Genomic DNA, 13,935 nt, shown 5'->3' with positions numbered 1-13,935 from the left:
ACTGCCTGGGGTGATGGAAACCACTTAGATGCTGTGGGCAGAAAAACTAGTCTTGGAGAAGGTTCCATAAGTCTTGCTCTTTAAAGAAGGGTATGCCTGCACCTCTGTTAGATTAAAAGTGGGGTGCCTAAACAGATGTCCCTTGTTGACTGCCTTAAAGACATTTATTGGCAGTTACTACACAAAGGGATCATTTCTATAAACAGGTAAAACTCGGGCCGGCTTCAGTAGACCCCGGGTGACTGAGCCTCTGTGGGCCCCTTTGCAGTGAACTCATGTGGTGACATTAAAAATTCAGAAACTCAGAAGAAAATTCTCCTATTCCCTAAAATATTCCCCAGTTTATCATACCAAAGGTTTTAAATATCAACAGCTCCTCATGGTTATTTTATATAAAGACCCCTCATGGTTATTTTATATAAAGACCCCTCATGGTTATTTTATATACTGCCTCTCATGTTTTTTTTTATATAAAGCCCCCCTCACCCCATATGGATTCATTAGATACAGCCCCTGTCACCACCATGGATTCCTTATATACAATTTTATGTGGGCCCCCCCAGCAGTACTTGGCCCACGGAACTTGCCCCAGTATGCCCAGTGGTGTGTCGGCCCTGGGTAAACTCACTTTAAGCCTTTTGCAGTGAAGACAAAGTTAATACCATGTACAAACACAAATAACTCCTATATTCTAAACTAAATTCCCTCTCCATAGGTTTTATGTTAGAAGACATTTCTGCTTTTAATCTCTTTCTTATAAGCTTCTATGGACACTAGATTAAGGTGACTACTCATTTCATATCATTGTAAATCAATAATTAATATAAAAAAGATCCTGTGCTCTTAACCTTGACTCGTATTTTAAGGATATATAGAATCCCAGTCTCTGAGTAGAAATCCCCCTTCCCCCTCCCGCATCACTGTAACAGGGAAAATTGTATCTGCAGGTCTGTTCACTGTCACTTGTCAGCTAAACCTAGACTGAAGCCTAAGAACAGTGATGGTGGTCACCTTGAAGCCAGGTAGGCTGTTTCCATGGAAAGGCATCAATACCACAATGTGTCTTTAACAAATAACTTACCTACTTCTCATGGTGTTTTTATGGAGAATGTAAGAACATGGAAAATTATCACCGATATGGAGGTCATTACGGTTACATATACGGAGATGTCACTTTCAGTATCAATTCTTTTTGTGGATTGTGCCGTTTCTTCCCCCTCTGTTGGGCATTCTCAGGATTCCGGATTGGATATCAATGGTGCCTGCTCCATTTTTCCCTTCAGACATGGTGTCCCCCTACCCCCCTGCCACACCGGATTTATGTGTAAGGGGGGGGGGGGGTTCCATATTTCTACAAAAATCCTGGTTTTCTCAATGACACTGCCCAATTATTTCCCCAGAGTGACACCACAGGGAAAAATTAAGCATTATATAGTTGCCACTAAAGTCAATTGGATGTTCAAATAAAATTTTGCGTTGTTGGCTGATGCAGAGTTACTAAAAATCTGGTTGGAGGGCTGCAAATGATTAAGAAGATGCTTACATGTACCAACTCCCTGCCACCTATCTGATGGTGTCTAGTACCCAAAAGTTTCCACTTCCTTTTCCCATCTTCACACAGCAGGAAATCACTGATCAGCCAATGAGCTCTATTGAAATCAGCTCCAGCCTTTGATTGGCTGAATGGATATTTCGTGGGGTGTCAGATAAATTCAAAACAAATTCTTTGTTAAAAACTATGACTAAAAAGAATTTCCCTTATCCCTAAATGGCTCAATTCCATGGCTGCAATCAGTTTGTAAACTTGTGTGATGTAAGTCCAATTACACTAATTGAGTCAAATGAAACCCTACTTATTCAGCGGTTACTGCATTGCCCTGCCTCATAGTTCCTGATTAACAAGTCTCACTACTACAGAACATGCTGCTATGTGGAACATAGAGAGAGCTCTGTTGATGTCATCTAAGGTCCTGTTAAATTTGCAAAGTCTACCCCATGTATGTATCTGATCACATGAAACCACAGCAGCCTTCCTGAGGAGGAGTAGAAGTTCATGGAGGCTGCTGTGATCATGCCATGATACCGCCATGTGATTAGATACATACATAAGGAAGACGTTGCAAATGCAACTGGGTAAAGGACCTTAGATGACATCACCCTGGTCACATGACATGCTGAGAGGAGGCATGGGGAAGAGTAGATGGGAGTGGCAGGCCAAGCAGGATACGATGCCAGGGAATATAAGCTAAAGTTGATTTATGGGGATGCAAGGGAAATTTTTAGCTAAAAGAAGGGTGTCAGTTTTTAAATATTTTTGAATAAGGGTTTTTATTCACCCAGACAAACTCTACTATAAATCTGAGCCAATCACTGAAGACTTGACCCATCATCACTATAAGCCCATGTTTCCCCATATAAATTACACCAAAATACCCCAATGTTATTCTCCTATTCTAATTACCCCATTGGTTCATAGAAGAAGCACAAAGAAGAAGAAATTAACTTTGTTCCATAGCAGATTGATCAAAAATGGATAAACTTGTTCAGTAGGTTCTTACATAACCAGGGGATTTTTCAATATTTCGAGATTTTCTATCTTGTGGATGAAATAAACTAGTAATCACATACTTGGTGCACAATTTCCTCTGACATGGAGTTACTATGGCAGTCGTGTGATGATGTATCAGTTGAAGGAATGAGTCTGTACTTCCTCCTTCTACGCAGCTTCTTACACCACACCCTCATAGTACACACTGAGAGCTGTAAACGTATGAAAGGAGTTTGGTTTCAGTTTAGACCAGAAGACATATGGTATCCAGAATACGTTTTACTTTTAACGTTAAGTTACTTTTCGACATATATGTCATGAAAAGCTGACGGATGATCCTGAATACATCTATATACGTGTAACTGTAAATGCCTCGTAGCATATATTAAAGGAATTTACCGTCAAAATCAGACATGGATAAATCAGGGGCACTTACTCATAGATTTAGGCACCGTGACAAGGGGGGGGGTTACCAGAGCTGTTTCTTGCTGCAGATTTAGTAGCTGTTACACTGTGCAGGAGCACTTCCCCCTCCCACTGTGAACTGTTGAGGGAGCAGAGGGACAGGGTACAACAGCCTCTGAATATGCAGCACAGAGGGGTTCTGGAAACCAGTAGCCTTTCATCCTTATTAGCATAATTTTAAAAGTTGATTTTTAGAAGGAAGCAGGCTATGATAGCTAACAAATATACAGGTAGTCCCCGAGTTACGTACAAGATTCTGTAGGTTTTTTCTTAAGTTGGGTTTGTATGTAAGTCAGAACTGTATATTTCATAATTGTAACTCCAGTCAGAATTTTTTTGGTCTCTGTGACAATTGGATTTTAAACATGTTGTATTGTCATAAGAACCAGGATTAACAGTAAATCTTAATTACAGACACCTGTGATAACTGTTATAGCTGGTTATTGAAGCCTGGGGCTAAAGTACAGTAAATTACCAATTACTAGATCCGGTCCGTTTGTAATTAGGGGTCGTATGTAAAGTCGCCTGTAACTAGTTTACCACAGTCATGGTGTCTGGATCTAAGAGTAAGTGCCACTGGTTTATAATGCTTAGTGGTAGATTTTCTTACCTCATACTCAGAGCCATATAGATAAAACGGTCCCTAACTTTACAATAAACTTTGCGTAAATCAATAGTACAAGTAACTTTATGTATCTCCACTTATCAAGCTCTTTTTCTCCACTTCCCTGCTAAACCGATATGTACTCTAGAATCTCTGATAAATTTCATCTTTGTCTGTTAAGACATAGCAGTAACAAACTACAACTCTCGGATGAGTTTTATCGAAACTGAGTTTTATGGAGGAAGGAAGAGCTGAAAGTGAAAGAACTAACAGGGAATTCCAGACAACTTCAAAACCCATGGGGGGGGGGGAGGGAGCAAGGCTTTGGGTTGAAATAAATACTAATCATATTTACCCTACTCTGGGTCGGCTTCAATCCAGTATATCTAATTTTCTGGCCTTCACCAGGCTAGACGTTTTTAATGGTGGCCACGGGACCTGCTTCGGCGAAAGAGCGACATCCTCAGGACAGGGGACAGCAAACGAAATCCCATTGAGAACCAACGTGACATATTTTGGTTCAAGGAAGCTGAAACGGGATTGGTGACCCCCAGACCTTGCTGGTGCAAAAAGCATAAGCCCTGAAGCAAAGGGGGGGGGGGAGGTTGGAATTGGGTTAGTATGCTTCATTTTCCAAATGGCTCCCTACGGTTTTTTTTTCAGGAAGACCTTTAAGGACATAGACTAACAACTAAAATGCTTCTACAGCTTAGGACAAATGCAGATATGGTTTTGCTTATATGTTCTGTGTCCTTGGCTAGTAATCTCTGATTTCAGACCAACCATGAGGCTCAGGCTGTTTTCATACAACCATCTTAACCCCTAGGCGCACCACGATGTTATACTACGCCCCCGGGGCTACATGCTAAGCGCACCGGGATGTAGTATAACGTTCAGCTTCTGGGACCGGCTCACGAACGGAGCCGGTACCAGAAGCAGCGGCTGTCAGCTGTCTATCACAGCTGACAGCCTGCACTAACACCTGCGATCTTCTGGGCAGCCCCGAAGTCTGCCTAGTGCTCCGGGGCTGCCCGATGTCCCTGCCAGTCAGACCCCTTCCGGCATACCTCCCAACATTTGTGAGAGGGAAAGAGGGACAAAATGGCGGCACGCGTAGCGGCGATCCCCCTAAGCCACACCCCCAATCACTCCCTGGCCACGCCCCAAATTTTAGCCATATTATAATAATAAAAATGATCTCAATAAAAAAAAAATATATATATCATCCTCATTGGGATTAGAACCCAGAACCTGCAGTGCCAATGTACAATAATGTCACAGTACCCCAACCAACTGAGCTATAATCTCAGTGATTATCTAGGTAACTAAGAACCATGACTACTGTTACACTGTGACACTGTGACACAGATTTACTGCCTTGGTATATAGAGAGGGATCTTCTCAGAGATTATTGTAATTATTGAGACTATTATTATTATTATGGAGATTATTATTATTATTATTATTATTGAGATGATTATTATTATTTTTACTATTATTAATAATCATCTCCATAATAATAAAAATAATAAAATTTATAATAATAGTCTCAATAATTACAATAATAACCTCTGAGAAGATCCCTCTCTATATATTAGTGCAGTAAGTCTGTGTCACAGTGTAAATGGCAGATAACACTTCTTAGTTACCAGAAATCCTCAGCTCTGTATCACTGGGCTTATAGCTCAGTTAGTTAAAGGAAACCTACCACTGCTGGCATGATAAAATCATGCGAGCAGACCACCTGGTAGGCTATTTAATACTGATGCCGGCACATACTTTAGTTAGGCACGGCGATCGTTAGTTTAGATAAAAAAATGTTTTACTTACCTATGAAAATATTCCTCCGGTGCTACCCCTACGTCATCTTCGGAAGGGAGATGTCTTCCGATCTTTAATTATTCACGCCTCCTTCATTGTAGCCGTTTCCTTCGGGTGCCGAGAGCCGTGACGTCACCAAGCTCTCGGCACCTATCGCTGTCCGGCTGTGTGAGAGTTAGTATCTGCGCATGCGCGATAGGTGCCGAGAGCTTGGTGACGTCACGGCTCTCGGCACCCGAAGGAAACGGCTACAATGAAGGAGGCGTGAATAATTAAAGATCGGAAGACATCTCCCTTCCGAAGATGACGTAGGGGTAGCACCGGAGGAATATTTTCATAGGTAAGTAAAACATTTTTTTATTTAAACTAACGATCGCCGTGCCTAACTAAAGTATGTGCCGGCATCAGTATTAACCCCTTAACGCTGAAGCCACTTTTCACCTTCCTGACACGGACCATTTTTTAAAATCTGACATGTGTCTATTTAAGTGGTTATAACTTTGGAACGCTTTAACATATCCAGTTGATTTTGAGAATGTTTTTTCGTGACACATTGTACTTCATGCTGGTTGGGAAATTTAATAAATATATTTAGTATTTATTTATGAAATAAATGGAAATTTGGCAAAAATTTTGAAAAAAACTATGTTTTCCAAATTCAAAATTTTCTACTTTTTGGAAAGTTGGTCATATCACTAAAATAACTTGATAACTAACATTTTCCATATGTCTGCTTTAACTTGGCATCATTTTTCAAACATCTTTTCCTTTATTTTGGATGTTAGGAGGCTTATAACTTTAGGTGCAATTTTTCAGATTTTCACGAAAATCATCAAAACCTACTTTTGGAGGGTCAATTTAGTTAGAAGGGACTTTATAAGGCCCACATGACAGAAACCCCCCACAAATGACACCATTTTAGAAACTACACCCCTCAAAATATTCAAAACAACCTTTGGGAATTTTGTTAACCCTTTGAGCGTTTCATGAGCGTGAAAGATAAATGAAAGTGAAATTAGAGAAATGTAATTTTATCTTACTATAGATTCATTGAACACTAAAATTTGCACCTTCACAATGGGTTAAAAAGGAAAATGCATTTTACAATGTTGAGGGCAATTCCTCTTGAGTATGCCAATACCCATTTTGTCACTGTACCCTGCTGTACGGGCACAGGGGGGCACTTGGAATGGAAAGAGCGTTGTTTCGTTTTTGCAGGGTAAATATGGCTGAAAAAGTTTACATGTGTCAGGATGCATTTGGAGAGCCATAATGGTACCAAAACAGAGGAAAGCCCCAACATGAGACACCATTTTGGAAAGTACACCCCTTGGAGAGTTTAGCAACGTGTAATTTGTGTATTTTCCCCAACAGGTGTTTGATTCAATTAGGCCCCAAAAGGGAAAAAAGGTGAAAATTTTCTCAAAAAAGTCACTTTTACCCCAAATTTTTGTAAGCCACAAGGGATAAAAGATGAAACAACCCCATAAATGTGTAAAACTATTTCTCCTAAGCACAGAACTGCACCACTTTTGCATATAAAGTGTTGTATGGGTGCAAAGTAGGGCTCAGAAGGGAAAGAGGGGCTTTGGCCTTTTAGAAGCCAGATTTGACAATCATCCTTTACATGTGTCAGGATGCATTTGGAGAGCCCTAGTGGTACCAAAACAGAGGGGAACCCCAACAAGTGTCACCATTTTGGAAAGTTCACCCTTTGGAGAATTCAGAAAGGTGTAATATGTGTATTTACCCCTACAGGTGTTTGCTTCAATTAGGTCCCTAAAAGGAAAAAGGTGAACATTTTCCCCAAAAAGTCACTTTTACGGCTAATTTTTGTATCCCATAAGGCATTAAAGATGAAACAACCCCAAAAAATGTGTACTAGCATTTCTCCCGAGTATAAAATTGCCCCACACATGCAAATAAAATGTTGTATGGGTACGCAGTGAAGCTCAGAAGGGAAAGAGGGGCGTTGGCCTTTTAGAAGCCAAATTTGACAGACATCCTTTACATATGTCAGGATGCATTTAGAGAGCCGTAGTGGTACCAAAACAGAGGGGAACCCCAACAAGTATCACCATTTTGGAAAGCACACCCCTTAGAGAATTTAGCAAGGTGTAATATGTGTATTTGTCCGTAAAGGTGTTTGATTTAATTAGGACTTAAATAGATAAAAGGTGAACATTTTCTTATAAAGGTCATTTTACTCCTAATTCTATATAGCCACAAGGGATAAAAAAATGTAATAACCCCTCAAAATGTGTGAACCTATTTCTCTGGAGTGTAGAAGTACCCCACATGTGTATATAAAATGTTGTATGGGCGCACAGTAAAAGGAAAGGGGAATGTTTGCCTTTTAGAAGCCAAATTTGACAGAAATGTTTGACATGCATTTGGAGAACCCTAGTGGTATAAAACAGATAAGAATCCGAAAAGTGACCCTAATCTTTGAATGCACACCCCTTAGAGAATTTTGCAATGTGTAATATATGTATTTGCCCCTACAGGTGAATGATCCAATTAGGCCCGAATCATTAAAAAGGTGAAAATTTTCCTATAAATGTCACTTTACCCCTAATTTATGTAAGCCACAAGGGATAATATATTAAATAACCCCGAAAAAGGTGTAAAACTATTTCTCCCGAGTGTAGAAGTACCCCACATGTGCATATAAAATGCTTTATGGGCGCAGTAGAGGAAAAGAGGGATGTTTGTCTTTTAGAGGCCAAATTTGTAAGAAATCCTTCACATGTGTCAGGATACATTTGGAGAGACGTAGTGGTACCAAACAGAGGAAAACCCGAAAAGTGACCCTAATTGTTGAATGTACACCCCTTGGGGAATATAGCAAGGTGTAATATGTGGTGTAGTGTAATACATGTGGTGAAATGAGCATTTTGAACATATAGGTGGTTTCCAAATATGATGTGCAATGGAGTCCAAGATGGAAATTGCAATTATTTCTGGAAAGTTCAGTGCCCGTTATGTGGCGCCCCTTATGAAATAATGGAGGGGTATAGGGAGCAACGGGACATAACAGTTGTTACAATTATTCATTTTACCGAAATTAATTCACAATAGGTTGGGCGTGAATTGTGAATGTCTAGTGCAGTGATGGCGAACCTTTTAGAGCCGGAGTGCCCAAACTTCAACCAAAAGCCACTTATTTATTGCAAAGTGCCAGCACAGCAATCTCAGCAGTAATTTATTTCTCCTTTTTCTTTGACAACTTTCAGTCATTCAGACTCCTAAGGACACCAACACAGTTGAAAGGAGGAGGGCAAATTCGTCTAATATTGTAGGAAGATTCTCCAGGAAGATTCTTTGAGTTCTGTCTGGTGAACTTCATTCTGGGGTCATGGCCTGGGTGCCCACACAGAGGGCTCAGAGTGCCGCCTCTGGCACTAGTGCCATAGGTTCGCCACCACTGGTCTAGTGTATAAGGAGGTAGAATATACCAGGGGACCAACTAAACTTTTGTCACTCTGGAGTTGTCGCAGGTCTCTTAGTAGTATGTAGTGTCCATCCTAACTTCTCTTTTGGAACAGACTCTTTATTGAGTCCTACCATTAGAAGCAGCAGAATTCACCGGGAAAATGCTGTCCTGGAACATCTAAACCAGAGGTACTGGGGCCCCGTCCTTCTTGTCCCAATATTAGTTTCCTAATATCTTCCTCTTGAAAACAGAGAAATGATACGGCAGGACATGCACATTGGAACAGCTCGTAAGAGTTGTACAGCGTAATCTGTACAATGTGCACGGCCCGCACTTTTGTACCATATCTTGGTTTTTCGTAGGGAAATTATCGCCAAGTGTTGCTCTTATTCACCCTAGCGATGCCCATTGTGACGAATATTGCTGCTTTTGGCTGGACCATATCGACCAGCAAATAGCGGCAAACATGGACAGAGGGGGGCAACAAAACCCCTCTGGACCGCAAGGCAAAATTGGTGGCTGTCAGGAACAGCCGCCACCCTGCCCCGATCACAGTGTCTACAGACATGGTGATCGGTATTACTGACGTCATAAGTAAATTCGCTGCTATTGGCTCGTCTGAATTGATGAGCCAGTAGCAGCGATAATAAACTGGGGGTGTGTGGGGGGGACGTAACCCTTCTGGTCCATGGGGCAGGATGGATGGCTGTCAGGAACAGCCGCCGTCTTACCCCGATCAGTGAACAGCCGCCGTCTTACCCTGACCGGTGTTGGAAAGTCACTACCCTCCGCACCGTTCTATAACAACGCTCGTTGGGAATAGGCTATACAATCTTTATTTATTTTTTAAGCAATTTAGACAAATAAGGGCTTATTTTTTGCGAGACGAGATGCACTGTAAAAAAAACTTAATTTTAGTGGGTTTTTAGCTTATTGAAGAAATTTTATTAACTTTTTACGTGTGGAGGAAAATAAAATCATCAATTCTTGTTTTGGATTTTTAGCATTTTTTTGGGGGGTTGTTCACTGTAGCATAACAATAATATATTATCTTTATTCTACGGATCACTACGATTACGGTGATACCTCATTTATATAGTTTTATTTTTATTTGTCCAATTTTATTGAAGGAAAACTAGAATAGAAAAAATTGCATTTGTTTTAGTATTGCCATTTTTATAGTGGCATAATTATAGTATTTTTTGGTTTACGGAGCTGGTTATAAGCTTATTTTTTGCGTGACAAGTTGCTCTTTTTATCGGTATCATTTTGGTGCTTGTAACTTTTTCGGATCACTTTTTAGAACATTTTTTGTAAAGCAATTTGATAAAAGTTTTAATTTTTGGCAAGTTTTTGGTTTTTTTTTTTTTACCACGTTCCCCGAGCGGGTCCAATTATGATTAGGATTTATTGTACAGATTGTTACGGACGCAGCGATACCAAATAAGTGGGGTTTTTTCGTGATTTAGTGTTTTTTATACTTTATAACTTGAGTAAAGGGAAATGTGGTGTTTGGGGGACTTTCACTTTCTTTTATTATTTATTTTAATTGTAAAAAACCTTTATTTATTTATTTTTACTTTTTTTACAGTTACTGTCATCTAAGCTTGAACAAGTGATCTTCTGATCACTTGTTCAAGCTTTTTTACAGGTTACACAGTGCAATACAGATGTATTGCACTGTGTAATGTAAGACACTGAGCATGCTGCGCATGCCCAGTGTCTTACAGCCGGGTCCTGCCAGGAGGCACGGACCCGGCACCGAGAGGAGGATCGCGCAGCCCCGGGCACCGGCAGTCCCGGGGCTGCGATCGGAGGAGCGGACCCCCCCGGTAAGCGCCGCGGGGGGGGGGTCCGATTCGCATTTAATTAACTTTAAATGCCTCTGACACGCTGCGGTCAGCGCGACCGCGGCGTGTTAGGGGTTAACACCCGCGATCGGAGAAATCTCCGATCGCGGGTGTTAGAGGCGGGTGTCAGCTATAACATATAGCCGACACCCACAGCTTCTGGCCCCGGCTCCGTTCAGGAGCCGGGGCCAGAAGCTTGACGTAATAGTACTGCATTTTGCGGGAACGCACCTCCCGCGATGCAGTACTATTACGTCAAATGTCGGGAAGGGGTTAAATAGCCTACCAGGTGGTCTGCTCGCATGATTTTATCATGCCAGCAGTGGTAGGTTTCCTTTAAGCTCCTGTCTATGGTGCAGAGGGTCCCAGGTTCGAATCTCAGCCTGGCCAAAACTTTATGTAATTTAATTAAATAAAGAGCTTGTGTCTGGGGAAGCCCTGGAGACCATATATGGACAGATGCTGATCAGACCTGATGACGTGGTCCCTGCTCTCTCAGCTAAGCCGACACTTCTCTGAAAAGGATTCCCTGCCTGATGTCTGCTCTGGGGAACCCTAGGAGATGCAGTGACCATATATGGACAGATACTGATCTGAACCTGATGACGTGGTCCCTGCTCTCCGCTAAGCCCGACACTTCTCTGAAAAGGATTCCCTGCCCGATATCTTTAGAAGCCATTCTGTACTATCAGTTCTGGCTTTCAAACTATTTACTATGGGGACACAGCGCCGGGACACAGCGGGACCTGGGGGGAAAATCCGTGACAATCTGACAGCTGCCCGTTTCGCGGGGCAGAGGTAAGAAAAACGGGAAAGTCCCGTCAAAATCGGGACGGTTGGGAGCTATGCCTTCCGGGTCTGACTGTAAACTGCTCTACAATGAAAAAGTATTGTAGGGCAGTGTATTGAACTTGAACCAGCGATCAGAGCATCGCTGGTTCAAGTTCAAGTAAGTATAAGTAAAATCAAGTAAAATCACTAAACAATACACATTAGAATAAATAAAAAATAAATACATAAAAATATAAGCCCCAAAAATGACATTTTCCCATAAAAACACTTAATAAACTATTAAAAACACAAACACACAAAAAAACGCCACATATTTGGTATTGCCGCGTCCGTAACAATCTGTATAATAAAACAGAATCGTTACTGGAATGGCTCGGTAAATGCGGGGGGAAAAAATGCAAAAAAACTTTCCGAAAAAAGATAATTTTTAATTTAAAAAAATTATCTAAAAAGTTATTAAAAAAATGTTACGCACTCTAAAATAAGACCACTAAAAAGAACAACTTTTCTCGCAAAAAATAAGCCCCTAACCAGATTTGTCAGCCAAAAAATAAAAAAGTTATGCATATGAAAAGATGGTGATGCTAAAATGAACAAAATTGTCTCCAAATTAGTTTTTATTCAGTAAAATTGAATAAAATACACAAACACCCACATATTTGGTATCCCTGCGTCTGTAACAATCTGCATAATAAAACAATCGTTATTGGACCTGCAAAATGAACCCCTTAAAAAAAACTCAAAAACGCTGCGAAAAAAAGATAATTTTCAATTAATACCCTTTAAAAAATGCTCTAAAAGTGATTTAAAAAAGTTACGCACTCTAAAATAAGACCACTAAAAAGAACAAATATTCTCGCAAAAAATAAACCCCTAACCAGATTTGTAAAATGAAAAATAAAAAAGTTATGCATATGAAAGTCAGTGATGCTAAAATTTAAATTTTTTCCTAATTATTTTGTATTCAGTAAAATGGGAATTAAAAAAAAAAAACTATATAAATAAGGTCTTTTCGTAATCGTGGAGACCCATAGAATAAAAATAATATACTATTTTTATGGTACGGTAAACTGCCAAAAAAAAATACAAAAAAAGTTCCTAAAAATTGATGATTTTCATTTCCTCCACCAACAAAGAGTTAATAAAATCTCACCAATTAGCTATAGATGCCCCAAAATTATGTACCACTCATGTGGCAAAAAAATAAGCCCCTATAGGTCCACAATAAAAAAACAAAAAAAATTATAGCCTGTACAATGTGACATAGCAAATCTGATCTGCATGGTGCCTCCTTCCCTTCTATGCCCGGCCGTGCGGCCATACAGCAGGTCACCACCACATATTGGGTATCCGTGTACTCAGGAGAAATTGGGTATCAAACTTTGTGGAGCCTTTTTTCATTTTATCCATTACAAATGTTTAATTTTCCACCCAAAATGAGTGTATTGTGAAAAAATATTACAATTTGTAGACCACACCTCTATTTTGTTTTAACCCCTATAAAACACCTAAAGGGTTAACAAACTTTTTAAAAATTGTTTTTCATACGTTGAGGTGTGTAGTTTCCATAATGGGGTAATTTACGAGTCTTGCTATTATTTAGGCCTCTCACGGTCAATTAAAAGTTGAGCAGGTCCATCTAAATATTAGTTTTGGTGATTTTCCCAAAAATTTGAAAAATGGCTCCCAAATTCTGAGCCTCATAACATTCTAGTAAAATATGTGGAAACTTAAAAAACTATGCCAACATAAAGCAGACATTTAGGAAATGTAAGTTGTGAATTTATTTGGGTGCTATGACTATCTGCATCAAAAGTAGGGAATTTAGAATTTTTCCAAATTTTTGCCAAATTTAGTTTTTTTTCCATAACTAAACACAAAAGATTTCATCCAAATTTTTCAAACTAATCTCTAATACAATGTGTCACGAGAAAACAATCTCAAAATCCCCTGGATATCTTATATTGTTCCAAAGCTATAACCACTTATAGTGACACAGGGCAGATTTGAAAAATGGGGCCGCGTCCTTAAGGCCAAAAGAGGCTGAGTCTCGTAGGGGTTAAATGATACGTATGCTTCATATGTTTGTATTATATTAGCATAATGGTGGATGCTAATCCATCGGTAGTAATTATGGAAGTCCATTGTGGAGGTAATTATGGAGGTCCTCTATGTTATGCCCTTTTTTTCCATCTCTCTAAGCCTAAATTCTTTAATCCCTAACTTTAAAAGTTTACCTACATTATATGCAAACCCAGACACTTGGCAGAAATTGCTGTGAATCAGTGGACCGGTTTATTTACTTTAAATGCTCACTAGAGTTTGTACAAGGTTGGCACCATAAGTCTAAGTGAGCTGGAAATACAATGATGGTGTACAATATAAAATGCTGAAAGGATCTGAAGTGAATGTAGTAGGG

This window comes from Engystomops pustulosus, chromosome 8 (genome assembly GCF_040894005.1).
Source record: "Engystomops pustulosus chromosome 8, aEngPut4.maternal, whole genome shotgun sequence".
In the NCBI taxonomy this organism is placed as follows: domain Eukaryota; kingdom Metazoa; phylum Chordata; class Amphibia; order Anura; family Leptodactylidae; genus Engystomops; species Engystomops pustulosus.
This window is presented reverse-complemented; position numbering follows the sequence as displayed.